Below are 27487 nucleotides of genomic sequence, written 5' to 3'. Positions count from 1 at the left end.
CCGGATCGTCGCTCAAATTTGTCGGCGCAAATGTATCACCGCAACTAGGGGTGGCAATTTTCGACACGACACGAACCTAACACGAAATTAATGGGTTTGGGTTGAGGTTTCGGGAATTCGGGTCAGAATCGGGTTGGACCCGATGAACCCGAAAAGAAAACCGGTCGATTTCGGGTCAACCCGTGGTGACCTGATATGACCCGATATGACCCGTTTACGAATTAAAAATAATTTAATAAACATAAAAATAATTTTATCTAACTAAACTAAGTTATTCTTTTTTTCAAAGGCATTAATTACTTAATCCTAAACGAATTTATTTAATTTGTGTGAAGTTGAAATTATTATACTTGGACAAATAATATATTATATTATTTTTCACTTTTGTATTGTTTTAATTTATTTTATATTTTGCTTGGGATAAAACACTTTTACGGTGTTTAATTTATTTTAGATTTGATTTGGAATCATTTATTTAAATTTTTATTACTTGATTATGTAATTAGTTTTGTGAGAAATTGATTTTATTAGAAATTACAGTGATAAATTAATAAATTAAAATTAAGTTTCGGGTCATTTCGGGTCGACCCGCCGCCCCGTAAACCTGAAATTTTCGGGTTCGGGTCAGCATACCTGACCCGTCACGGGTTGGCGGGTCGGGGTTCGGGTCAACAGATTTTCTGGCGGGTCTGTTGACCCGAACCCGACCCGCCAACCTGATTTGGACCCGAATTGCCACCCCTGACTGCAAGCGTGAAGGATTGATTTCATGATAATTTAGAGTTGCGGGATGAGGGAAAAAAACAGGGTGCAAATCAATAACAAAAAAATATATAAAGTAAATAAATAAAAGGATAAGAGGAAAATGCTTGAATTGACGCTTAAAATGAATTTCGGTCTAGAAAAGCCACACTGCTTCGCAGGACGGGGTAGTTTAAAAGAATAACGCGAAAGGAACATGGCGGGTGCGATCATACCAGCACTAATGCACCGGATCCCATCAGAACTCCGAAGTTAAGCGTGCTTGGGCGAGAGTAGTACTAGGATGGGTGACCCCCTGGGAAGTCCTCGTGTTGCACCCCTCTCTTTTTTGTTTCGAAATCCAAATTTCCTATTCGTTCTTTATCCTGTAGTAATTTAGCTCCGTCGGAACGATTGCTTAATATTTTGCTTCTTGTCGAAGCGTGAAGGAGGATCTGAAGGCGCGAGACAAATCAGGAACGGTACGGCTCGATCAAAGCCCGGATCGTCGCTCAAATTTGTCGGCGCAAATGTATCACCGCAACTAGGGGTGGCAATTTTCGACACGACACGAACCTAACACGAAATTAATGGGTTTGGGTTGAGGTTTCGGGAATTCGGGTCAGAATCGGGTTGGACCCGATGAACCCGAAAAGAAAACCGGTCGATTTCGGGTCAACCCGTGGTGACCTGATATGACCCGATATGACCCGTTTACGAATTAAAAATAATTTAATAAACATAAAAATAATTTTATCTAACTAAACTAAGTTATTCTTTTTTTCAAAGGCATTAATTACTTAATCCTAAACGAATTTATTTAATTTGAGTGAAGTTGAAATTATTATACTTGGACAAATAATATATTATATTATTTTTCACTTTTGTATTGTTTTAATTTATTTTATATTTTGCTTGGGATAAAACACTTTTACGGTGTTTAATTTATTTTAGATTTGATTTGGAATCATTGATTTAAATTTTTATTACTTGATTATGTAATTAGTTTTGTGAGAAATTGATTTTATTAGAAATTACAGTGATAAATTAATAAATTAAAATTAAGTTTCGGGTCATTTCGGGTCGACCCGCCGCCCCGTAAACCTGAAATTTTCGGGTTCGGGTCAGCATACCTGACCCGTCACGGGTTGGCGGGTCGGGGTTCGGGTCAACAGATTTTCTGGCGGGTCTGTTGACCCGAACCCGACCCGCCAACCTGATTTGGACCCGAATTGCCACCCCTGACTGCAAGCGTGAAGGATTGATTTCATGATAATTTAGAGTTGCGGGATGAGGGAAAAAAACAGGGTGCAAATCAATAACAAAAAAAAATATAAAGTAAATAAATAAAAGGATAAGAGGAAAATGCTTGAATTGACGCTTAAAATGAATTTCGGTCTAGAAAAGCCACACTGCTTCGCAGGACGGGGTAGTTTAAAAGAATAACGCGAAAGGAACATGGCGGGTGCGATCATACCAGCACTAATGCACCGGATCCCATCAGAACTCCGAAGTTAAGCGTGCTTGGGCGAGAGTAGTACTAGGATGGGTGACCCCCTGGGAAGTCCTCGTGTTGCACCCCTCTCTTTTTTGTTTCGAAATCCAAATTTCCTATTCGTTCTTTATCCTGTAGTAATTTAGCTCCGTCGGAACGATTGCTTAATATTTTGCTTCTTGTCGAAGCGTGAAGGAGGATCTGAAGGCGCGAGACAAATCAGGAACGGTACGGCTCGATCAAAGCCCGGATCGTCGCTCAAATTTGTCGGCGCAAATGTATCACCGCAACTAGGGGTGGCAATTTTCGACACGACACGAACCTAACACGAAATTAATGGGTTTGGGTTGAGGTTTCGGGAATTCGGGTCAGAATCGGGTTGGACCCGATGAACCCGAAAAGAAAACCGGTCGATTTCGGGTCAACACGTGGTGACCTGATATGACCCGATATGACCCGTTTACGAATTAAAAATAATTTAATAAACCTAAAAATAATTTTATCTAACTAAACTAAGTTATTCTTTTTTTCAAAGGCATTAATTACTTAATCCTAAACGAATTTATTTAATTTGTGTGAAGTTGAAATTATTATACTTGGACAAATAATATATTATATTATTTTTCACTTTTGTATTGTTTTAATTTATTTTATATTTTGCTTGGGATAAAACACTTTTACGGTGTTTAATTTATTTTAGATTTGATTTGGAATCATTTATTTAAATTTTTATTACTTGATTATGTAATTAGTTTTGTGAGAAATTGATTTTATTAGAAATTACAGTGATAAATTAATAAATTAAAATTAAGTTTCGGGTCATTTCGGGTCGACCCGCCGCCCCGTAAACCTGAAATTTTCGGGTTCGGGTCAGCATACCTGACCCGTCACGGGTTGGCGGGTCGGGGTTCGGGTCAACAGATTTTCTGGCGGGTCTGTTGACCCGAACCCGACCCGCCAACCTGATTTGGACCCGAATTGCCACCCCTGACTGCAAGCGTGAAGGATTGATTTCATGATAATTTAGAGTTGCGGGATGAGGGAAAAAAACAGGGTGCAAATCAATAACAAAAAAATATATAAAGTAAATAAATAAAAGGATAAGAGGAAAATGCTTGAATTGACGCTTAAAATGAATTTCGGTCTAGAAAAGCCACACTGCTTCGCAGGACGGGGTAGTTTAAAAGAATAACGCGAAAGGAACATGGCGGGTGCGATCATACCAGCACTAATGCACCGGATCCCATCAGAACTCCGAAGTTAAGCGTGCTTGGGCGAGAGTAGTACTAGGATGGGTGACCCCCTGGGAAGTCCTCGTGTTGCACCCCTCTCTTTTTTGTTTCGAAATCCAAATTTCCTATTCGTTCTTTATCCTGTAGTAATTTAGCTCCGTCGGAACGATTGCTTAATATTTTGCTTCTTGTCGAAGCGTGAAGGAGGATCTGAAGGCGCGAGACAAATCAGGAACGGTACGGCTCGATCAAAGCCCGGATCGTCGCTCAAATTTGTCGGCGCAAATGTATCACCGCAACTAGGGGTGGCAATTTTCGACACGACACGAACCTAACACGAAATTAATGGGTTTGGGTTGAGGTTTCGGGAATTCGGGTCAGAATCGGGTTGGACCCGATGAACCCGAAAAGAAAACCGGTCGATTTCGGGTCAACCCGTGGTGACCTGATATGACCCGATATGACCCGTTTACGAATTAAAAATAATTTAATAAACATAAAAATAATTTTATCTAACTAAACTAAGTTATTCTTTTTTTCAAAGGCATTAATTACTTAATCCTAAACGAATTTATTTAATTTGTGTGAAGTTGAAATTATTATACTTGGACAAATAATATATTATATTATTTTTCACTTTTGTATTGTTTTAATTTATTTTATATTTTGCTTGGGATAAAACACTTTTACGGTGTTTAATTTATTTTAGATTTGATTTGGAATCATTTATTTAAATTTTTATTACTTGATTATGTAATTAGTTTTGTGAGAAATTGATTTTATTAGAAATTACAGTGATAAATTAATAAATTAAAATTAAGTTTCGGGTCATTTCGGGTCGACCCGCCGCCCCGTAAACCTGAAATTTTCGGGTTCGGGTCAGCATACCTGACCCGTCACGGGTTGGCGGGTCGGGGTTCGGGTCAACAGATTTTCTGGCGGGTCTGTTGACCCGAACCCGACCCGCCAACCTGATTTGGACCCGAATTGCCACCCCTGACTGCAAGCGTGAAGGATTGATTTCATGATAATTTAGAGTTGCGGGATGAGGGAAAAAAACAGGGTGCAAATCAATAACAAAAAAAAATATAAAGTAAATAAATAAAAGGATAAGAGGAAAATGCCTGAATTGACGCTTAAAATGAATTTCGGTCTAGAAAAGCCACACTGCTTCGCAGGACGGGGTAGTTTAAAAGAATAACGCGAAAGGAACATGGCGGGTGCGATCATACCAGCACTAATGCACCGGATCCCATCAGAACTCCGAAGTTAAGCGTGCTTGGGCGAGAGTAGTACTAGGATGGGTGACCCCCTGGGAAGTCCTCGTGTTGCACCCCTCTCTTTTTTGTTTCGAAATCCAAATTTCCTATTCGTTCTTTATCCTGTAGTAATTTAGCTCCGTCGGAACGATTGCTTAATATTTTGCTTCTTGTCGAAGCGTGAAGGAGGATCTGAAGGCGCGAGACAAATCAGGAACGGTACGGCTCGATCAAAGCCCGGATCGTCGCTCAAATTTGTCGGCGCAAATGTATCACCGCAACTAGGGGTTGCAATTTTCGACACGACACGAACCTAACACGAAATTAATGGGTTTGGGTTGAGGTTTCGGGAATTCGGGTCAGAATCGGGTTGGACCCGATGAACCCGAAAAGAAAACCGGTCGATTTCGGGTCAACCCGTGGTGACCTGATATGACCCGATATGACCCGTTTACGAATTAAAAATAATTTAATAAACATAAAAATAATTTTATCTAACTAAACTAAGTTATTCTTTTTTTCAAAGGCATTAATTACTTAATCCTAAACGAATTTATTTAATTTGTGTGAAGTTGAAATTATTATACTTGGACAAATAATATATTATATTATTTTTCACTTTTGTATTGTTTTAATTTATTTTATATTTTGCTTGGGATAAAACACTTTTACGGTGTTTAATTTATTTTAGATTTGATTTGGAATCATTTATTTAAATTTTTATTACTTGATTATGTAATTAGTTTTGTGAGAAATTGATTTTATTAGAAATTACAGTGATAAATTAATAAATTAAAATTAAGTTTCGGGTCATTTCGGGTCGACCCGCCGCCCCGTAAACCTGAAATTTTCGGGTTCGGGTCAGCATACCTGACCCGTCACGGGTTGGCGGGTCGGGGTTCGGGTCAACAGATTTTCTGGCGGGTCTGTTGACCCGAACCCGACCCGCCAACCTGATTTGGACCCGAATTGCCACCCCTAACTGCAAGCGTGAACGATTGATTTCATGATAATTTAGAGTTGCGGGATGAGGGAAAAAAACAGGGTGCAAATCAATAACAAAAAAAAATATAAAGTAAATAAATAAAAGGATAAGAGGAAAATGCTTGAATTGACGCTTAAAATGAATTTCGGTCTAGAAAAGCCACACTGCTTCGCAGGACGGGGTAGTTTAAAAGAATAACGCGAAAGGAACATGGCGGGTGCGATCATACCAGCACTAATGCACCGGATCCCATCAGAACTCCGAAGTTAAGCGTGCTTGGGCGAGAGTAGTACTAGGATGGGTGACCCCCTGGGAAGTCCTCGTGTTGCACCCCTCTCTTTTTTGTTTCGAAATCCAAATTTCCTATTCGTTCTTTATCATGTAGTAATTTAGCTCCGTCGGAACGATTGCTTAATATTTTGCTTCTTGTCGAAGCGTGAAGGAGGATCTGAAGGCGCGAGACAAATCAGGAACGGTACGGCTCGATCAAAGCCCGGATCGTCGCTCAAATTTGTCGGCGCAAATGTATCACCGCAACTAGGGGTGGCAATTTTCGACACGACACGAACCTAACACGAAATTAATGGGTTTGGGTTGAGGTTTCGGGAATTCGGGTCAGAATCGGGTTGGACCCGATGAACCCGAAAAGAAAACCGGTCGATTTCGGGTCAACCCGTGGTGACCTGATATGACCCGATATGACCCGTTTACGAATTAAAAATAATTTAATAAACATAAAAATAATTTTATCTAACTAAACTAAGTTATTCTTTTTTTCAAAGGCATTAATTACTTAATCCTAAACGAATTTATTTAATTTGTGTGAAGTTGAAATTATTATACTTGGACAAATAATATATTATATTATTTTTCACTTTTGTATTGTTTTAATTTATTTTATATTTTGCTTGGGATAAAACACTTTTACGGTGTTTAATTTATTTTAGATTTGATTTGGAATCATTTATTTAAATTTTTATTACTTGATTATGTAATTAGTTTTGTGAGAAATTGATTTTATTAGAAATTACAGTGATAAATTAATAAATTAAAATTAAGTTTCGGGTCATTTCGGGTCGACCCGCCGCCCCGTAAACCTGAAATTTTCGGGTTCGGGTCAGCATACCTGACCCGTCACGGGTTGGCGGGTCGGGGTTCGGGTCAACAGATTTTCTGGCGGGTCTGTTGACCCGAACCCGACCCGCCAACCTGATTTGGACCCGAATTGCCACCCCTGACTGCAAGCGTGAAGGATTGATTTCATGATAATTTAGAGTTGCGGGATGAGGGAAAAAAACAGGGTGCAAATCAATAACAAAAAAATATATAAAGTAAATAAATAAAAGGATAAGAGGAAAATGCTTGAATTGACGCTTAAAATGAATTTCGGTCTAGAAAAGCCACACTGCTTCGCAGGACGGGGTAGTTTAAAAGAATAACGCGAAAGGAACATGGCGGGTGCGATCATACCAGCACTAATGCACCGGATCCCATCAGAACTCCGAAGTTAAGCGTGCTTGGGCGAGAGTAGTACTAGGATGGGTGACCCCCTGGGAAGTCCTCGTGTTGCACCCCTCTCTTTTTTGTTTCGAAATCCAAATTTCCTATTCGTTCTTTATCCTGTAGTAATTTAGCTCCGTCGGAACGATTGCTTAATATTTTGCTTCTTGTCGAAGCGTGAAGGAGGATCTGAAGGCGCGAGACAAATCAGGAACGGTACGGCTCGATCAAAGCCCGGATCGTCGCTCAAATTTGTCGGCGCAAATGTATCACCGCAACTAGGGGTGGCAATTTTCGACACGACACGAACCTAACACGAAATTAATGGGTTTGGGTTGAGGTTTCGGGAATTCGGGTCAGAATCGGGTTGGACCCGATGAACCCGAAAAGAAAACCGGTCGATTTCGGGTCAACCCGTGGTGACCTGATATGACCCGATATGACCCGTTTACGAATTAAAAATAATTTAATAAACATAAAAATAATTTTATCTAACTAAACTAAGTTATTCTTTTTTTCAAAGGCATTAATTACTTAATCCTAAACGAATTTATTTAATTTGTGTGAAGTTGAAATTATTATACTTGGACAAATAATATATTATATTATTTTTCACTTTTGTATTGTTTTAATTTATTTTATATTTTGCTTGGGATAAAACACTTTTACGGTGTTTAATTTATTTTAGATTTGATTTGGAATCATTTATTTAAATTTTTATTACTTGATTATGTAATTAGTTTTGTGAGAAATTGATTTTATTAGAAATTACAGTGATAAATTAATAAATTAAAATTAAGTTTCGGGTCATTTCGGGTCGACCCGCCGCCCCGTAAACCTGAAATTTTCGGGTTCGGGTCAGCATACCTGACCCGTCACGGGTTGGCGGGTCGGGGTTCGGGTCAACAGATTTTCTGGCGGGTCTGTTGACCCGAACCCGACCCGCCAACCTGATTTGGACCCGAATTGCCACCCCTGACTGCAAGCGTGAAGGATTGATTTCATGATAATTTAGAGTTGCGGGATGAGGGAAAAAAACAGGGTGCAAATCAATAACAAAAAAAAATATAAAGTAAATAAATAAAAGGATAAGAGGAAAATGCTTGAATTGACGCTTAAAATGAATTTCGGTCTAGAAAAGCCACACTGCTTCGCAGGACGGGGTAGTTTAAAAGAATAACGCGAAAGGAACATGGCGGGTGCGATCATACCAGCACTAATGCACCGGATCCCATCAGAACTCCGAAGTTAAGCGTGCTTGGGCGAGAGTAGTACTAGGATGGGTGACCCCCTGGGAAGTCCTCGTGTTGCACCCCTCTCTTTTTTGTTTCGAAATCCAAATTTCCTATTCGTTCTTTATCCTGTAGTAATTTAGCTCCGTCGGAACGATTGCTTAATATTTTGCTTCTTGTCGAAGCGTGAAGGAGGATCTGAAGGCGCGAGACAAATCAGGAACGGTACGGCTCGATCAAAGCCCGGATCGTCGCTCAAATTTGTCGGCGCAAATGTATCACCGCAACTAGGGGTGGCAATTTTCGACACGACACGAACCTAACACGAAATTAATGGGTTTGGGTTGAGGTTTCGGGAATTCGGGTCAGAATCGGGTTGGACCCGATGAACCCGAAAAGAAAACCGGTCGATTTCGGGTCAACCCGTGGTGACCTGATATGACCCGATATGACCCGTTTACGAATTAAAAATAATTTAATAAACATAAAAATAATTTTATCTAACTAAACTAAGTTATTCTTTTTTTCAAAGGCATTAATTACTTAATCCTAAACGAATTTATTTAATTTGAGTGAAGTTGAAATTATTATACTTGGACAAATAATATATTATATTATTTTTCACTTTTGTATTGTTTTAATTTATTTTATATTTTGCTTGGGATAAAACACTTTTACGGTGTTTAATTTATTTTAGATTTGATTTGGAATCATTGATTTAAATTTTTATTACTTGATTATGTAATTAGTTTTGTGAGAAATTGATTTTATTAGAAATTACAGTGATAAATTAATAAATTAAAATTAAGTTTCGGGTCATTTCGGGTCGACCCGCCGCCCCGTAAACCTGAAATTTTCGGGTTCGGGTCAGCATACCTGACCCGTCACGGGTTGGCGGGTCGGGGTTCGGGTCAACAGATTTTCTGGCGGGTCTGTTGACCCGAACCCGACCCGCCAACCTGATTTGGACCCGAATTGCCACCCCTAACTGCAAGCGTGAAGGATTGATTTCATGATAATTTAGAGTTGCGGGATGAGGGAAAAAAACAGGGTGCAAATCAATAACAAAAAAAAATATAAAGTAAATAAATAAAAGGATAAGAGGAAAATGCTTGAATTGACGCTTAAAATGAATTTCGGTCTAGAAAAGCCACACTGCTTCGCAGGACGGGGTAGTTTAAAAGAATAACGCGAAAGGAACATGGCGGGTGCGATCATACCAGCACTAATGCACCGGATCCCATCAGAACTCCGAAGTTAAGCGTGCTTGGGCGAGAGTAGTACTAGGATGGGTGACCCCCTGGGAAGTCCTCGTGTTGCACCCCTCTCTTTTTTGTTTCGAAATCCAAATTTCCTATTCGTTCTTTATCCTGTAGTAATTTAGCTCCGTCGGAACGATTGCTTAATATTTTGCTTCTTGTCGAAGCGTGAAGGAGGATCTGAAGGCGCGAGACAAATCAGGAACGGTACGGCTCGATCAAAGCCCGGATCGTCGCTCAAATTTGTCGGCGCAAATGTATCACCGCAACTAGGGGTGGCAATTTTCGACACGACACGAACCTAACACGAAATTAATGGGTTTGGGTTGAGGTTTCGGGAATTCGGGTCAGAATCGGGTTGGACCCGATGAACCCGAAAAGAAAACCGGTCGATTTCGGGTCAACCCGTGGTGACCTGATATGACCCGATATGACCCGTTTACGAATTAAAAATAATTTAATAAACCTAAAAATAATTTTATCTAACTAAACTAAGTTATTCTTTTTTTCAAAGGCATTAATTACTTAATCCTAAACGAATTTATTTAATTTGTGTGAAGTTGAAATTATTATACTTGGACAAATAATATATTATATTATTTTTCACTTTTGTATTGTTTTAATTTATTTTATATTTTGCTTGGGATAAAACACTTTTACGGTGTTTAATTTATTTTAGATTTGATTTGGAATCATTTATTTAAATTTTTATTACTTGATTATGTAATTAGTTTTGTGAGAAATTGATTTTATTAGAAATTACAGTGATAAATTAATAAATTAAAATTAAGTTTCGGGTCATTTCGGGTCGACCCGCCGCCCCGTAAACCTGAAATTTTCGGGTTCGGGTCAGCATACCTGACCCGTCACGGGTTGGCGGGTCGGGGTTCGGGTCAACAGATTTTCTGGCGGGTCTGTTGACCCGAACCCGACCCGCCAACCTGATTTGGACCCGAATTGCCACCCCTGACTGCAAGCGTGAAGGATTGATTTCATGATAATTTAGAGTTGCGGGATGAGGGAAAAAAACAGGGTGCAAATCAATAACAAAAAAATATATAAAGTAAATAAATAAAAGGATAAGAGGAAAATGCTTGAATTGACGCTTAAAATGAATTTCGGTCTAGAAAAGCCACACTGCTTCGCAGGACGGGGTAGTTTAAAAGAATAACGCGAAAGGAACATGGCGGGTGCGATCATACCAGCACTAATGCACCGGATCCCATCAGAACTCCGAAGTTAAGCGTGCTTGGGCGAGAGTAGTACTAGGATGGGTGACCCCCTGGGAAGTCCTCGTGTTGCACCCCTCTCTTTTTTGTTTCGAAATCCAAATTTCCTATTCGTTCTTTATCCTGTAGTAATTTAGCTCCGTCGGAACGATTGCTTAATATTTTGCTTCTTGTCGAAGCGTGAAGGAGGATCTGAAGGCGCGAGACAAATCAGGAACGGTACGGCTCGATCAAAGCCCGGATCGTCGCTCAAATTTGTCGGCGCAAATGTATCACCGCAACTAGGGGTGGCAATTTTCGACACGACACGAACCTAACACGAAATTAATGGGTTTGGGTTGAGGTTTCGGGAATTCGGGTCAGAATCGGGTTGGACCCGATGAACCCGAAAAGAAAACCGGTCGATTTCGGGTCAACCCGTGGTGACCTGATATGACCCGATATGACCCGTTTACGAATTAAAAATAATTTAATAAACATAAAAATAATTTTATCTAACTAAACTAAGTTATTCTTTTTTTCAAAGGCATTAATTACTTAATCCTAAACGAATTTATTTAATTTGAGTGAAGTTGAAATTATTATACTTGGACAAATAATATATTATATTATTTTTCACTTTTGTATTGTTTTAATTTATTTTATATTTTGCTTGGGATAAAACACTTTTACGGTGTTTAATTTATTTTAGATTTGATTTGGAATCATTGATTTAAATTTTTATTACTTGATTATGTAATTAGTTTTGTGAGAAATTGATTTTATTAGAAATTACAGTGATAAATTAATAAATTAAAATTAAGTTTCGGGTCATTTCGGGTCGACCCGCCGCCCCGTAAACCTGAAATTTTCGGGTTCGGGTCAGCATACCTGACCCGTCACGGGTTGGCGGGTCGGGGTTCGGGTCAACAGATTTTCTGGCGGGTCTGTTGACCCGAACCCGACCCGCCAACCTGATTTGGACCCGAATTGCCACCCCTGACTGCAAGCGTGAAGGATTGATTTCATGATAATTTAGAGTTGCGGGATGAGGGAAAAAAACAGGGTGCAAATCAATAACAAAAAAAAATATAAAGTAAATAAATAAAAGGATAAGAGGAAAATGCCTGAATTGACGCTTAAAATGAATTTCGGTCTAGAAAAGCCACACTGCTTCGCAGGACGGGGTAGTTTAAAAGAATAACGCGAAAGGAACATGGCGGGTGCGATCATACCAGCACTAATGCACCGGATCCCATCAGAACTCCGAAGTTAAGCGTGCTTGGGCGAGAGTAGTACTAGGATGGGTGACCCCCTGGGAAGTCCTCGTGTTGCACCCCTCTCTTTTTTGTTTCGAAATCCAAATTTCCTATTCGTTCTTTATCCTGTAGTAATTTAGCTCCGTCGGAACGATTGCTTAATATTTTGCTTCTTGTCGAAGCGTGAAGGAGGATCTGAAGGCGCGAGACAAATCAGGAACGGTACGGCTCGATCAAAGCCCGGATCGTCGCTCAAATTTGTCGGCGCAAATGTATCACCGCAACTAGGGGTGGCAATTTTCGACACGACACGAACCTAACACGAAATTAATGGGTTTGGGTTGAGGTTTCGGGAATTCGGGTCAGAATCGGGTTGGACCCGATGAACCCGAAAAGAAAACCGGTCGATTTCGGGTCAACCCGTGGTGACCTGATATGACCCGATATGACCCGTTTACGAATTAAAAATAATTTAATAAACATAAAAATAATTTTATCTAACTAAACTAAGTTATTCTTTTTTTCAAAGGCATTAATTACTTAATCCTAAACGAATTTATTTAATTTGTGTGAAGTTGAAATTATTATACTTGGACAAATAATATATTATATTATTTTTCACTTTTGTATTGTTTTAATTTATTTTATATTTTGCTTGGGATAAAACACTTTTACGGTGTTTAATTTATTTTAGATTTGATTTGGAATCATTTATTTAAATTTTTATTACTTGATTATGTAATTAGTTTTGTGAGAAATTGATTTTATTAGAAATTACAGTGATAAATTAATAAATTAAAATTAAGTTTCGGGTCATTTCGGGTCGACCCGCCGCCCCGTAAACCTGAAATTTTCGGGTTCGGGTCAGCATACCTGACCCGTCACGGGTTGGCGGGTCGGGGTTCGGGTCAACAGATTTTCTGGCGGGTCTGTTGACCCGAACCCGACCCGCCAACCTGATTTGGACCCGAATTGCCACCCCTGACTGCAAGCGTGAAGGATTGATTTCATGATAATTTAGAGTTGCGGGATGAGGGAAAAAAACAGGGTGCAAATCAATAACAAAAAAAAATATAAAGTAAATAAATAAAAGGATAAGAGGAAAATGCCTGAATTGACGCTTAAAATGAATTTCGGTCTAGAAAAGCCACACTGCTTCGCAGGACGGGGTAGTTTAAAAGAATAACGCGAAAGGAACATGGCGGGTGCGATCATACCAGCACTAATGCACCGGATCCCATCACAACTCCGAAGTTAAGCGTGCTTGGGCGAGAGTAGTACTAGGATGGGTGACCCCCTGGGAAGTCCTCGTGTTGCACCCCTCTCTTTTTTGTTTCGAAATCCAAATTTCCTATTCGTTCTTTATCCTGTAGTAATTTAGCTCCGTCGGAACGATTGCTTAATATTTTGCTTCTTGTCGAAGCGTGAAGGAGGATCTGAAGGCGCGAGACAAATCAGGAACGGTACGGCTCGATCAAAGCCCGGATCGTCGCTCAAATTTGTCGGCGCAAATGTATCACCGCAACTAGGGGTGGCAATTTTCGACACGACACGAACCTAACACGAAATTAATGGGTTTGGGTTGAGGTTTCGGGAATTCGGGTCAGAATCGGGTTGGACCCGATGAACCCGAAAAGAAAACCGGTCGATTTCGGGTCAACCCGTGGTGACCTGATATGACCCGATATGACCCGTTTACGAATTAAAAATAATTTAATAAACATAAAAATAATTTTATCTAACTAAACTAAGTTATTCTTTTTTTCAAAGGCATTAATTACTTAATCCTAAACGAATTTATTTAATTTGTGTGAAGTTGAAATTATTATACTTGGACAAATAATATATTATATTATTTTTCACTTTTGTATTGTTTTAATTTATTTTATATTTTGCTTGGGATAAAACACTTTTACGGTGTTTAATTTATTTTAGATTTGATTTGGAATCATTTATTTAAATTTTTATTACTTGATTATGTAATTAGTTTTGTGAGAAATTGATTTTATTAGAAATTACAGTGATAAATTAATAAATTAAAATTAAGTTTCGGGTCATTTCGGGTCGACCCGCCGCCCCGTAAACCTGAAATTTTCGGGTTCGGGTCAGCATACCTGACCCGTCACGGGTTGGCGGGTCGGGGTTCGGGTCAACAGATTTTCTGGCGGGTCTGTTGACCCGAACCCGACCCGCCAACCTGATTTGGACCCGAATTGCCACCCCTGACTGCAAGCGTGAAGGATTGATTTCATGATAATTTAGAGTTGCGGGATGAGGGAAAAAAACAGGGTGCAAATCAATAACAAAAAAAAATATAAAGTAAATAAATAAAAGGATAAGAGGAAAATGCCTGAATTGACGCTTAAAATGAATTTCGGTCTAGAAAAGCCACACTGCTTCGCAGGACGGGGTAGTTTAAAAGAATAACGCGAAAGGAACATGGCGGGTGCGATCATACCAGCACTAATGCACCGGATCCCATCACAACTCCGAAGTTAAGCGTGCTTGGGCGAGAGTAGTACTAGGATGGGTGACCCCCTGGGACGTCCTCGTGTTGCACCCCTCTCTTTTTTGTTTCGAAATCCAAATTTCCTATTCGTTCTTTATCCTGTAGTAATTTAGCTCCGTCGGAACGATTGCTTAATATTTTGCTTCTTGTCGAAGCGTGAAGGAGGATCTGAAGGCGCGAGACAAATCAGGAACGGTACGGCTCGATCAAAGCCCGGATCGTCGCTCAAATTTGTCGGCGCAAATGTATCACCGCAACTAGGGGTGGCAATTTTCGACACGACACGAACCTAACACGAAATTAATGGGTTTGGGTTGAGGTTTCGGGAATTCGGGTCAGAATCGGGTTGGACCCGATGAACCCGAAAAGAAAACCGGTCGATTTCGGGTCAACCCGTGGTGACCTGATATGACCCGATATGACCCGTTTACGAATTAAAAATAATTTAATAAACATAAAAATAATTTTATCTAACTAAACTAAGTTATTCTTTTTTTCAAAGGCATTAATTACTTAATCCTAAACGAATTTATTTAATTTGTGTGAAGTTGAAATTATTATACTTGGACAAATAATATATTATATTATTTTTCACTTTTGTATTGTTTTAATTTATTTTATATTTTGCTTGGGATAAAACACTTTTACGGTGTTTAATTTATTTTAGATTTGATTTGGAATCATTTATTTAAATTTTTATTACTTGATTATGTAATTAGTTTTGTGAGAAATTGATTTTATTAGAAATTACAGTGATAAATTAATAAATTAAAATTAAGTTTCGGGTCATTTCGGGTCGACCCGCCGCCCCGTAAACCTGAAATTTTCGGGTTCGGGTCAGCATACCTGACCCGTCACGGGTTGGCGGGTCGGGGTTCGGGTCAACAGATTTTCTGGCGGGTCTGTTGACCCGAACCCGACCCGCCAACCTGATTTGGACCCGAATTGCCACCCCTGACTGCAAGCGTGAAGGATTGATTTCATGATAATTTAGAGTTGCGGGATGAGGGAAAAAAACAGGGTGCAAATCAATAACAAAAAAAAATATAAAGTAAATAAATAAAAGGATAAGAGGAAAATGCCTGAATTGACGCTTAAAATGAATTTCGGTCTAGAAAAGCCACACTGCTTCGCAGGACGGGGTAGTTTAAAAGAATAACGCGAAAGGAACATGGCGGGTGCGATCATACCAGCACTAATGCACCGGATCCCATCACAACTCCGAAGTTAAGCGTGCTTGGGCGAGAGTAGTACTAGGATGGGTGACCCCCTGGGACGTCCTCGTGTTGCACCCCTCTCTTTTTTGTTTCGAAATCCAAATTTCCTATTCGTTCTTTATCCTGTAGTAATTTAGCTCCGTCGGAACGATTGCTTAATATTTTGCTTCTTGTCGAAGCGTGAAGGAGGATCTGAAGGCGCGAGACAAATCAGGAACGGTACGGCTCGATCAAAGCCCGGATCGTCGCTCAAATTTGTCGGCGCAAATGTATCACCGCAACTAGGGGTGGCAATTTTCGACACGACACGAACCTAACACGAAATTAATGGGTTTGGGTTGAGGTTTCGGGAATTCGGGTCAGAATCGGGTTGGACCCGATGAACCCGAAAAGAAAACCGGTCGATTTCGGGTCAACCCGTGGTGACCTGATATGACCCGATATGACCCGTTTACGAATTAAAAATAATTTAATAAACATAAAAATAATTTTATCTAACTAAACTAAGTTATTCTTTTTTTCAAAGGCATTAATTACTTAATCCTAAACGAATTTATTTAATTTGTGTGAAGTTGAAATTATTATACTTGGACAAATAATATATTATATTATTTTTCACTTTTGTATTGTTTTAATTTATTTTATATTTTGCTTGGGATAAAACACTTTTACGGTGTTTAATTTATTTTAGATTTGATTTGGAATCATTTATTTAAATTTTTATTACTTGATTATGTAATTAGTTTTGTGAGAAATTGATTTTATTAGAAATTACAGTGATAAATTAATAAATTAAAATTAAGTTTCGGGTCATTTCGGGTCGACCCGCCGCCCCGTAAACCTGAAATTTTCGGGTTCGGGTCAGCATACCTGACCCGTCACGGGTTGGCGGGTCGGGGTTCGGGTCAACAGATTTTCTGGCGGGTCTGTTGACCCGAACCCGACCCGCCAACCTGATTTGGACCCGAATTGCCACCCCTGACTGCAAGCGTGAAGGATTGATTTCATGATAATTTAGAGTTGCGGGATGAGGGAAAAAAACAGGGTGCAAATCAATAACAAAAAAATATATAAAGTAAATAAATAAAAGGATAAGAGGAAAATGCTTGAATTGACGCTTAAAATGAATTTCGGTCTAGAAAAGCCACACTGCTTCGCAGGACGGGGTAGTTTAAAAGAATAACGCGAAAGGAACATGGCGGGTGCGATCATACCAGCACTAATGCACCGGATCCCATCACAACTCCGAAGTTAAGCGTGCTTGGGCGAGAGTAGTACTAGGATGGGTGACCCCCTGGGACGTCCTCGTGTTGCACCCCTCTCTTTTTTGTTTCGAAATCCAAATTTCCTATTCGTTCTTTATCCTGTAGTAATTTAGCTCCGTCGGAACGATTGCTTAATATTTTGCTTCTTGTCGAAGCGTGAAGGAGGATCTGAAGGCGCGAGACAAATCAGGAACGGTACGGCTCGATCAAAGCCCGGATCGTCGCTCAAATTTGTCGGCGCAAATGTATCACCGCAACTAGGGGTGGCAATTTTCGACACGACACGAACCTAACACGAAATTAATGGGTTTGGGTTGAGGTTTCGGGAATTCGGGTCAGAATCGGGTTGGACCCGATGAACCCGAAAAGAAAACCGGTCGATTTCGGGTCAACCCGTGGTGACCTGATATGACCCGATATGACCCGTTTACGAATTAAAAATAATTTAATAAACATAAAAATAATTTTATCTAACTAAACTAAGTTATTCTTTTTTTCAAAGGCATTAATTACTTAATCCTAAACGAATTTATTTAATTTGTGTGAAGTTGAAATTATTATACTTGGACAAATAATATATTATATTATTTTTCACTTTTGTATTGTTTTAATTTATTTTATATTTTGCTTGGGATAAAACACTTTTACGGTGTTTAATTTATTTTAGATTTGATTTGGAATCATTTATTTAAATTTTTATTACTTGATTATGTAATTAGTTTTGTGAGAAATTGATTTTATTAGAAATTACAGTGATAAATTAATAAATTAAAATTAAGTTTCGGGTCATTTCGGGTCGACCCGCCGCCCCGTAAACCTGAAATTTTCGGGTTCGGGTCAGCATACCTGACCCGTCACGGGTTGGCGGGTCGGGGTTCGGGTCAACAGATTTTCTGGCGGGTCTGTTGACCCGAACCCGACCCGCCAACCTGATTTGGACCCGAATTGCCACCCCTGACTGCAAGCGTGAAGGATTGATTTCATGATAATTTAGAGTTGCGGGATGAGGGAAAAAAACAGGGTGCAAATCAATAACAAAAAAATATATAAAGTAAATAAATAAAAGGATAAGAGGAAAATGCTTGAATTGACGCTTAAAATGAATTTCGGTCTAGAAAAGCCACACTGCTTCGCAGGACGGGGTAGTTTAAAAGAATAACGCGAAAGGAACATGGCGGGTGCGATCATACCAGCACTAATGCACCGGATCCCATCACAACTCCGAAGTTAAGCGTGCTTGGGCGAGAGTAGTACTAGGATGGGTGACCCCCTGGGACGTCCTCGTGTTGCACCCCTCTCTTTTTTGTTTCGAAATCCAAATTTCCTATTCGTTCTTTATCCTGTAGTAATTTAGCTCCGTCGGAACGATTGCTTAATATTTTGCTTCTTGTCGAAGCGTGAAGGAGGATCTGAAGGCGCGAGACAAATCAGGAACGGTACGGCTCGATCAAAGCCCGGATCGTCGCTCAAATTTGTCGGCGCAAATGTATCACCGCAACTAGGGGTGGCAATTTTCGACACGACACGAACCTAACACGAAATTAATGGGTTTGGGTTGAGGTTTCGGGAATTCGGGTCAGAATCGGGTTGGACCCGATGAACCCGAAAAGAAAACCGGTCGATTTCGGGTCAACCCGTGGTGACCTGATATGACCCGATATGACCCGTTTACGAATTAAAAATAATTTAATAAACATAAAAATAATTTTATCTAACTAAACTAAGTTATTCTTTTTTTCAAAGGCATTAATTACTTAATCCTAAACGAATTTATTTAATTTGTGTGAAGTTGAAATTATTATACTTGGACAAATAATATATTATATTATTTTTCACTTTTGTATTGTTTTAATTTATTTTATATTTTGCTTGGGATAAAACACTTTTACGGTGTTTAATTTATTTTAGATTTGATTTGGAATCATTTATTTAAATTTTTATTACTTGATTATGTAATTAGTTTTGTGAGAAATTGATTTTATTAGAAATTACAGTGATAAATTAATAAATTAAAATTAAGTTTCGGGTCATTTCGGGTCGACCCGCCGCCCCGTAAACCTGAAATTTTCGGGTTCGGGTCAGCATACCTGACCCGTCACGGGTTGGCGGGTCGGGGTTCGGGTCAACAGATTTTCTGGCGGGTCTGTTGACCCGAACCCGACCCGCCAACCTGATTTGGACCCGAATTGCCACCCCTGACTGCAAGCGTGAAGGATTGATTTCATGATAATTTAGAGTTGCGGGATGAGGGAAAAAAACAGGGTGCAAATCAATAACAAAAAAATATATAAAGTAAATAAATAAAAGGATAAGAGGAAAATGCTTGAATTGACGCTTAAAATGAATTTCGGTCTAGAAAAGCCACACTGCTTCGCAGGACGGGGTAGTTTAAAAGAATAACGCGAAAGGAACATGGCGGGTGCGATCATACCAGCACTAATGCACCGGATCCCATCACAACTCCGAAGTTAAGCGTGCTTGGGCGAGAGTAGTACTAGGATGGGTGACCCCCTGGGACGTCCTCGTGTTGCACCCCTCTCTTTTTTGTTTCGAAATCCAAATTTCCTATTCGTTCTTTATCCTGTAGTAATTTAGCTCCGTCGGAACGATTGCTTAATATTTTGCTTCTTGTCGAAGCGTGAAGGAGGATCTGAAGGCGCGAGACAAATCAGGAACGGTACGGCTCGATCAAAGCCCGGATCGTCGCTCAAATTTGTCGGCGCAAATGTATCACCGCAACTAGGGGTGGCAATTTTCGACACGACACGAACCTAACACGAAATTAATGGGTTTGGGTTGAGGTTTCGGGAATTCGGGTCAGAATCGGGTTGGACCCGATGAACCCGAAAAGAAAACCGGTCGATTTCGGGTCAACCCGTGGTGACCTGATATGACCCGATATGACCCGTTTACGAATTAAAAATAATTTAATAAACATAAAAATAATTTTATCTAACTAAACTAAGTTATTCTTTTTTTCAAAGGCATTAATTACTTAATCCTAAACGAATTTATTTAATTTGTGTGAAGTTGAAATTATTATACTTGGACAAATAATATATTATATTATTTTTCACTTTTGTATTGTTTTAATTTATTTTATATTTTGCTTGGGATAAAACACTTTTACGGTGTTTAATTTATTTTAGATTTGATTTGGAATCATTTATTTAAATTTTTATTACTTGATTATGTAATTAGTTTTGTGAGCACTAATGCACCGGATCCCATCACAACTCCGAAGTTAAGCGTGCTTGGGCGAGAGTAGTACTAGGATGGGTGACCCCCTGGGACGTCCTCGTGTTGCACCCCTCTCTTTTTTGTTTCGAAATCCAAATTTCCTATTCGTTCTTTATCCTGTAGTAATTTAGCTCCGTCGGAACGATTGCTTAATATTTTGCTTCTTGTCGAAGCGTGAAGGAGGATCTGAAGGCGCGAGACAAATCAGGAACGGTACGGCTCGATCAAAGCCCGGATCGTCGCTCAAATTTGTCGGCGCAAATGTATCACCGCAACTAGGGGTGGCAATTTTCGACACGACACGAACCTAACACGAAATTAATGGGTTTGGGTTGAGGTTTCGGGAATTCGGGTCAGAATCGGGTTGGACCCGATGAACCCGAAAAGAAAACCGGTCGATTTCGGGTCAACTACGGTGTTTAATTTATTTTAGATTTGATTTGGAATCATTTATTTAAATTTTTATTACTTGATTATGTAATTAGTTTTGTGAGAAATTGATTTTATTAGAAATTACAGTGATAAATTAATAAATTAAAATTAAGTTTCGGGTCATTTCGGGTCGACCCGCCGCCCCGTAAACCAGAAATTTTCGGGTTCGGGTCAGCATACCTGACCCGTCACGGGTTGGCGGGTCGGGGTTCGGGTCAACAGATTTTCTGGCGGGTCTGTTGACCCGAACCCGACCCGCCAACCTGATTTGGACCCGAATTGCCACCCCTAACTGCAAGCGTGAAGGATTGATTTCATGATAATTTAGAGTTGCGGGATGAGGGAAAAAAACAGGGTGCAAATCAATAACAAAAAAAAATATAAAGTAAATAAATAAAAGGATAAGAGGAAAATGCTTGAATTGACGCTTAAAATGAATTTCGGTCTAGAAAAGCCACACTGCTTCGCAGGACGGGGTAGTTTAAAAGAATAAAGCGAAAGGAACATGGCGGGTGCGATCATACCAGCACTAATGCACCGGATCCCATCAGAACTCCGAAGTTAAGCGTGCTTGGGCGAGAGTAGTACTAGGATGGGTGACCCCCTGGGAAGTCCTCGTGTTGCACCCCTCTCTTTTTTGTTTCGAAATCCAAATTTCCTATTCGTTCTTTATCCTGTAGTAATTTAGCTCCGTCGGAACGATTGCTTAATATTTTGCTTCTTGTCGAAGCGTGAAGGAGGATCTGAAGGCGCGAGACAAATCAGGAACGGTACGGCTCGATCAAAGCCCGGATCGTCGCTCAAATTTGTCGGCGCAAATGTATCACCGCAACTAGGGGTGGCAATTTTCGACACGACCTGAAAACACGACACGAACCTAACACGAAATTAATGGGTTTGGGTTGAGGTTTCGGGAATTCGGGTCAGAATCGGGTTGGACCCGATGAACCCGAAAAGAAAACCGGTCGATTTCGGGTCAACCCGTGGTGACCTGATATGACCCGATATGACCCGTTTACGAATTAAAAATAATTTAATAAACATAAAAATAATTTTATCTAACTAAACTAAGTTATTCTTTTTTTCAAAGGCATTAATTACTTAATCCTAAACGAATTTATTTAATTTGTGTGAAGTTGAAATTATTATACTTGGACAAATAATATATTATATTATTTTTCACTTTTGTATTGTTTTAATTTATTTTATATTTTGCTTGGGATAAAACACTTTTACGGTGTTTAATTTATTTTAGATTTGATTTGGAATCATTTATTTAAATTTTTATTACTTGATTATGTAATTAGTTTTGTGAGAAATTGATTTTATTAGAAATTACAGTGATAAATTAATAAATTAAAATTAAGTTTCGGGTCATTTCGGGTCGACCCGCCGCCCCGTAAACCTGAAATTTTCGGGTTCGGGTCAGCATACCTGACCCGTCACGGGTTGGCGGGTCGGGGTTCGGGTCAACAGATTTTCTGGCGGGTCTGTTGACCCGAACCCGACCCGCCAACCTGATTTGGACCCGAATTGCCACCCCTAACTGCAAGCGTGAAGGATTGATTTCATGATAATTTAGAGTTGCGGGATGAGGGAAAAAAACAGGGTGCAAATCAATAACAAAAAAAAATATAAAGTAAATAAATAAAAGGATAAGAGGAAAATGCTTGAATTGACGCTTAAAATGAATTTCGGTCTAGAAAAGCCACACTGCTTCGCAGGACGGGGTAGTTTAAAAGAATAAAGCGAAAGGAACATGGCGGGTGCGATCATACCAGCACTAATGCACCGGATCCCATCAGAACTCCGAAGTTAAGCGTGCTTGGGCGAGAGTAGTACTAGGATGGGTGACCCCCTGGGAAGTCCTCGTGTTGCACCCCTCTCTTTTTTGTTTCGAAATCCAAATTTCCTATTCGTTCTTTATCCTGTAGTAATTTAGCTCCGTCGGAACGATTGCTTAATATTTTGCTTCTTGTCGAAGCGTGAAGGAGGATCTGAAGGCGCGAGACAAATCAGGAACGGTACGGCTCGATCAAAGCCCGGATCGTCGCTCAAATTTGTCGGCGCAAATGTATCACCGCAACTAGGGGTGGCAATTTTCGACACGACCTGAAAACACGACACGAACCTAACACGAAATTAATGGGTTTGGGTTGAGGTTTCGGGAATTCGGGTCAGAATCGGGTTGGACCCGATGAACCCGAAAAGAAAACCGGTCGATTTCGGGTCAACCCGTGGTGACCTGATATGACCCGATATGACCCGTTTACGAATTAAAAATAATTTAATAAACATAAAAATAATTTTATCTAACTAAACTAAGTTATTCTTTTTTTCAAAGGCATTAATTACTTAATCCTAAACGAATTTATTTAATTTGTGTGAAGTTGAAATTATTATACTTGGACAAATAATATATTATATTATTTTTCACTTTTGTATTGTTTTAATTTATTTTATATTTTGCTTGGGATAAAACACTTTTACGGTGTTTAATTTATTTTAGATTTGATTTGGAATCATTTATTTAAATTTTTATTACTTGATTATGTAATTAGTTTTGTGAGAAATTGATTTTATTAGAAATTACAGTGATAAATTAATAAATTAAAATTAAGTTTCGGGTCATTTCGGGTCGACCCGCCGCCCCGTAAACCTGAAATTTTCGGGTTCGGGTCAGCATACCTGACCCGTCACGGGTTGGCGGGTCGGGGTTCGGGTCAACAGATTTTCTGGCGGGTCTGTTGACCCGAACCCGACCCGCCAACCTGATTTGGACCCGAATTGCCACCCCTAACTGCAAGCGTGAAGGATTGATTTCATGATAATTTAGAGTTGCGGGATGAGGGAAAAAAACAGGGTGCAAATCAATAACAAAAAAAAATATAAAGTAAATAAATAAAAGGATAAGAGGAAAATGCTTGAATTGACGCTTAAAATGAATTTCGGTCTAGAAAAGCCACACTGCTTCGCAGGACGGGGTAGTTTAAAAGAATAAAGCGAAAGGAACATGGCGGGTGCGATCATACCAGCACTAATGCACCGGATCCCATCAGAACTCCGAAGTTAAGCGTGCTTGGGCGAGAGTAGTACTAGGATGGGTGACCCCCTGGGAAGTCCTCGTGTTGCACCCCTCTCTTTTTTGTTTCGAAATCCAAATTTCCTATTCGTTCTTTATCCTGTAGTAATTTAGCTCCGTCGGAACGATTGCTTAATATTTTGCTTCTTGTCGAAGCGTGAAGGAGGATCTGAAGGCGCGAGACAAATCAGGAACGGTACGGCTCGATCAAAGCCCGGATCGTCGCTCAAATTTGTCGGCGCAAATGTATCACCGCAACTAGGGGTGGCAATTTTCGACACGACCTGAAAACACGACACGAACCTAACACGAAATTAATGGGTTTGGGTTGAGGTTTCGGGAATTCGGGTCAGAATCGGGTTGGACCCGATGAACCCGAAAAGAAAACCGGTCGATTTCGGGTCAACCCGTGGTGACCTGATATGACCCGATATGACCCGTTTACGAATTAAAAATAATTTAATAAACATAAAAATAATTTTATCTAACTAAACTAAGTTATTCTTTTTTTCAAAGGCATTAATTACTTAATCCTAAACGAATTTATTTAATTTGTGTGAAGTTGAAATTATTATACTTGGACAAATAATATATTATATTATTTTTCACTTTTGTATTGTTTTAATTTATTTTATATTTTGCTTGGGATAAAACACTTTTACGGTGTTTAATTTATTTTAGATTTGATTTGGAATCATTTATTTAAATTTTTATTACTTGATTATGTAATTAGTTTTGTGAGAAATTGATTTTATTAGAAATTACAGTGATAAATTAATAAATTAAAATTAAGTTTCGGGTCATTTCGGGTCGACCCGCCGCCCCGTAAACCTGAAATTTTCGGGTTCGGGTCAGCATACCTGACCCGTCACGGGTTGGCGGGTCGGGGTTCGGGTCAACAGATTTTCTGGCGGGTCTGTTGACCCGAACCCGACCCGCCAACCTGATTTGGACCCGAATTGCCACCCCTAACTGCAAGCGTGAAGGATTGATTTCATGATAATTTAGAGTTGCGGGATGAGGGAAAAAAACAGGGTGCAAATCAATAACAAAAAAAAATATAAAGTAAATAAATAAAAGGATAAGAGGAAAATGCTTGAATTGACGCTTAAAATGAATTTCGGTCTAGAAAAGCCACACTGCTTCGCAGGACGGGGTAGTTTAAAAGAATAAAGCGAAAGGAACATGGCGGGTGCGATCATACCAGCACTAATGCACCGGATCCCATCAGAACTCCGAAGTTAAGCGTGCTTGGGCGAGAGTAGTACTAGGATGGGTGACCCCCTGGGAAGTCCTCGTGTTGCACCCCTCTCTTTTTTGTTTCGAAATCCAAATTTCCTATTCGTTCTTTATCCTGTAGTAATTTAGCTCCGTCGGAACGATTGCTTAATATTTTGCTTCTTGTCGAAGCGTGAAGGAGGATCTGAAGGCGCGAGACAAATCAGGAACGGTACGGCTCGATCAAAGCCCGGATCGTCGCTCAAATTTGTCGGCGCAAATGTATCACCGCAACTAGGGGTGGCAATTTTCGACACGACCTGAAAACACGACACGAACCTAACACGAAATTAATGGGTTTGGGTTGAGGTTTCGGGAATTCGGGTCAGAATCGGGTTGGACCCGATGAACCCGAAAAGAAAACCGGTCGATTTCGGGTCAACCCGTGGTGACCTGATATGACCCGATATGACCCGTTTACGAATTAAAAATAATTTAATAAACATAAAAATAATTTTATCTAACTAAACTAAGTTATTCTTTTTTTCAAAGGCATTAATTACTTAATCCTAAACGAATTTATTTAATTTGTGTGAAGTTGAAATTATTATACTTGGACAAATAATATATTATATTATTTTTCACTTTTGTATTGTTTTAATTTATTTTATATTTTGCTTGGGATAAAACACTTTTACGGTGTTTAATTTATTTTAGATTTGATTTGGAATCATTTATTTAAATTTTTATTACTTGATTATGTAATTAGTTTTGTGAGAAATTGATTTTATTAGAAATTACAGTGATAAATTAATAAATTAAAATTAAGTTTCGGGTCATTTCGGGTCGACCCGCCGCCCCGTAAACCTGAAATTTTCGGGTTCGGGTCAGCATACCTGACCCGTCACGGGTTGGCGGGTCGGGGTTCGGGTCAACAGATTTTCTGGCGGGTCTGTTGACCCGAACCCGACCCGCCAACCTGATTTGGACCCGAATTGCCACCCCTAACTGCAAGCGTGAAGGATTGATTTCATGATAATTTAGAGTTGCGGGATGAGGGAAAAAAACAGGGTGCAAATCAATAACAAAAAAAAATATAAAGTAAATAAATAAAAGGATAAGAGGAAAATGCTTGAATTGACGCTTAAAATGAATTTCGGTCTAGAAAAGCCACACTGCTTCGCAGGACGGGGTAGTTTAAAAGAATAAAGCGAAAGGAACATGGCGGGTGCGATCATACCAGCACTAATGCACCGGATCCCATCAGAACTCCGAAGTTAAGCGTGCTTGGGCGAGAGTAGTACTAGGATGGGTGACCCCCTGGGAAGTCCTCGTGTTGCACCCCTCTCTTTTTTGTTTCGAAATCCAAATTTCCTATTCGTTCTTTATCCTGTAGTAATTTAGCTCCGTCGGAACGATTGCTTAATATTTTGCTTCTTGTCGAAGCGTGAAGGAGGATCTGAAGGCGCGAGACAAATCAGGAACGGTACGGCTCGATCAAAGCCCGGATCGTCGCTCAAATTTGTCGGCGCAAATGTATCACCGCAACTAGGGGTGGCAATTTTCGACACGACCTGAAAACACGACACGAACCTAACACGAAATTAATGGGTTTGGGTTGAGGTTTCGGGAATTCGGGTCAGAATCGGGTTGGACCCGATGAACCCGAAAAGAAAACCGGTCGATTTCGGGTCAACCCGTGGTGACCTGATATGACCCGATATGACCCGTTTACGAATTAAAAATAATTTAATAAACATAAAAATAATTTTATCTAACTAAACTAAGTTATTCTTTTTTTCAAAGGCATTAATTACTTAATCCTAAACGAATTTATTTAATTTGTGTGAAGTTGAAATTATTATACTTGGACAAATAATATATTATATTATTTTTCACTTTTGTATTGTTTTAATTTATTTTATATTTTGCTTGGGATAAAACACTTTTACGGTGTTTAATTTATTTTAGATTTGATTTGGAATCATTTATTTAAATTTTTATTACTTGATTATGTAATTAGTTTTGTGAGAAATTGATTTTATTAGAAATTACAGTGATAAATTAATAAATTAAAATTAAGTTTCGGGTCATTTCGGGTCGACCCGCCGCCCCGTAAACCTGAAATTTTCGGGTTCGGGTCAGCATACCTGACCCGTCACGGGTTGGCGGGTCGGGGTTCGGGTCAACAGATTTTCTGGCGGGTCTGTTGACCCGAACCCGACCCGCCAACCTGATTTGGACCCGAATTGCCACCCCTAACTGCAAGCGTGAAGGATTGATTTCATGATAATTTAGAGTTGCGGGATGAGGGAAAAAAACAGGGTGCAAATCAATAACAAAAAAAAATATAA

General features: G+C 39.6%; 21 non-coding genes and 1 pseudogene across 21 annotated transcripts; all 22 read left to right on the top strand.

Annotated features, from left to right (window-relative positions):
* The first annotated feature begins 963 nt into the window (after positions 1–963).
* LOC140029557 (5S ribosomal RNA) lies at positions 964–1082 on the top strand. Its single transcript, XR_011833463.1, has one exon. It is a non-coding gene; the product is annotated as a 5S ribosomal RNA (ribosomal RNA).
* A 1122-nt stretch (positions 1083–2204) lies between these two features.
* On the top strand, positions 2205–2323 carry LOC140029556 (5S ribosomal RNA). Its single transcript, XR_011833462.1, has one exon. It is a non-coding gene; the product is annotated as a 5S ribosomal RNA (ribosomal RNA).
* A 1122-nt stretch (positions 2324–3445) lies between these two features.
* Positions 3446–3564, top strand: LOC140029555 (5S ribosomal RNA). The gene has a single exon (XR_011833461.1). It is a non-coding gene; the product is annotated as a 5S ribosomal RNA (ribosomal RNA).
* A 1122-nt stretch (positions 3565–4686) lies between these two features.
* Positions 4687–4805, top strand: LOC140029554 (5S ribosomal RNA). Its single transcript, XR_011833460.1, has one exon. It is a non-coding gene; the product is annotated as a 5S ribosomal RNA (ribosomal RNA).
* A 1122-nt stretch (positions 4806–5927) lies between these two features.
* Positions 5928–6046, top strand: LOC140029553 (5S ribosomal RNA). Its single transcript, XR_011833459.1, has one exon. It is a non-coding gene; the product is annotated as a 5S ribosomal RNA (ribosomal RNA).
* Positions 6047–7168: 1122 nt separating this feature from the next.
* LOC140029552 (5S ribosomal RNA) lies at positions 7169–7287 on the top strand. The gene has a single exon (XR_011833458.1). It is a non-coding gene; the product is annotated as a 5S ribosomal RNA (ribosomal RNA).
* Positions 7288–8409: 1122 nt separating this feature from the next.
* Positions 8410–8528, top strand: LOC140029550 (5S ribosomal RNA). The gene has a single exon (XR_011833456.1). It is a non-coding gene; the product is annotated as a 5S ribosomal RNA (ribosomal RNA).
* A 1122-nt stretch (positions 8529–9650) lies between these two features.
* LOC140029549 (5S ribosomal RNA) lies at positions 9651–9769 on the top strand. The gene has a single exon (XR_011833455.1). It is a non-coding gene; the product is annotated as a 5S ribosomal RNA (ribosomal RNA).
* A 1122-nt stretch (positions 9770–10891) lies between these two features.
* On the top strand, positions 10892–11010 carry LOC140029548 (5S ribosomal RNA). The gene has a single exon (XR_011833454.1). It is a non-coding gene; the product is annotated as a 5S ribosomal RNA (ribosomal RNA).
* A 1122-nt stretch (positions 11011–12132) lies between these two features.
* Positions 12133–12251, top strand: LOC140029547 (5S ribosomal RNA). The gene has a single exon (XR_011833453.1). It is a non-coding gene; the product is annotated as a 5S ribosomal RNA (ribosomal RNA).
* Positions 12252–13373: 1122 nt separating this feature from the next.
* LOC140031652 (5S ribosomal RNA) lies at positions 13374–13492 on the top strand. Its single transcript, XR_011835575.1, has one exon. It is a non-coding gene; the product is annotated as a 5S ribosomal RNA (ribosomal RNA).
* A 1122-nt stretch (positions 13493–14614) lies between these two features.
* Positions 14615–14733, top strand: LOC140032408 (5S ribosomal RNA). Its single transcript, XR_011836334.1, has one exon. It is a non-coding gene; the product is annotated as a 5S ribosomal RNA (ribosomal RNA).
* A 1122-nt stretch (positions 14734–15855) lies between these two features.
* Positions 15856–15974, top strand: LOC140032407 (5S ribosomal RNA). The gene has a single exon (XR_011836333.1). It is a non-coding gene; the product is annotated as a 5S ribosomal RNA (ribosomal RNA).
* Positions 15975–17096: 1122 nt separating this feature from the next.
* Positions 17097–17215, top strand: LOC140032405 (5S ribosomal RNA). The gene has a single exon (XR_011836330.1). It is a non-coding gene; the product is annotated as a 5S ribosomal RNA (ribosomal RNA).
* Positions 17216–18337: 1122 nt separating this feature from the next.
* LOC140032404 (5S ribosomal RNA) lies at positions 18338–18456 on the top strand. Its single transcript, XR_011836329.1, has one exon. It is a non-coding gene; the product is annotated as a 5S ribosomal RNA (ribosomal RNA).
* Positions 18457–19578: 1122 nt separating this feature from the next.
* On the top strand, positions 19579–19697 carry LOC140032403 (5S ribosomal RNA). The gene has a single exon (XR_011836328.1). It is a non-coding gene; the product is annotated as a 5S ribosomal RNA (ribosomal RNA).
* Positions 19698–20350: 653 nt separating this feature from the next.
* On the top strand, positions 20351–20473 carry LOC140025151 (5S ribosomal RNA; annotated as a pseudogene).
* An 870-nt stretch (positions 20474–21343) lies between these two features.
* LOC140029546 (5S ribosomal RNA) lies at positions 21344–21462 on the top strand. Its single transcript, XR_011833452.1, has one exon. It is a non-coding gene; the product is annotated as a 5S ribosomal RNA (ribosomal RNA).
* A 1135-nt stretch (positions 21463–22597) lies between these two features.
* On the top strand, positions 22598–22716 carry LOC140029545 (5S ribosomal RNA). The gene has a single exon (XR_011833451.1). It is a non-coding gene; the product is annotated as a 5S ribosomal RNA (ribosomal RNA).
* Positions 22717–23851: 1135 nt separating this feature from the next.
* Positions 23852–23970, top strand: LOC140029544 (5S ribosomal RNA). Its single transcript, XR_011833450.1, has one exon. It is a non-coding gene; the product is annotated as a 5S ribosomal RNA (ribosomal RNA).
* Positions 23971–25105: 1135 nt separating this feature from the next.
* LOC140029543 (5S ribosomal RNA) lies at positions 25106–25224 on the top strand. Its single transcript, XR_011833449.1, has one exon. It is a non-coding gene; the product is annotated as a 5S ribosomal RNA (ribosomal RNA).
* Positions 25225–26359: 1135 nt separating this feature from the next.
* On the top strand, positions 26360–26478 carry LOC140029542 (5S ribosomal RNA). The gene has a single exon (XR_011833448.1). It is a non-coding gene; the product is annotated as a 5S ribosomal RNA (ribosomal RNA).
* Positions 26479–27487: the final 1009 nt, after the last annotated feature.

This window comes from Coffea arabica, chromosome 11e, assembly GCF_036785885.1.
Source record: "Coffea arabica cultivar ET-39 chromosome 11e, Coffea Arabica ET-39 HiFi, whole genome shotgun sequence".
Classification (NCBI taxonomy): Eukaryota; Viridiplantae; Streptophyta; class Magnoliopsida; order Gentianales; family Rubiaceae; genus Coffea; species Coffea arabica.
This window is presented reverse-complemented; position numbering and strand designations above follow the sequence as displayed.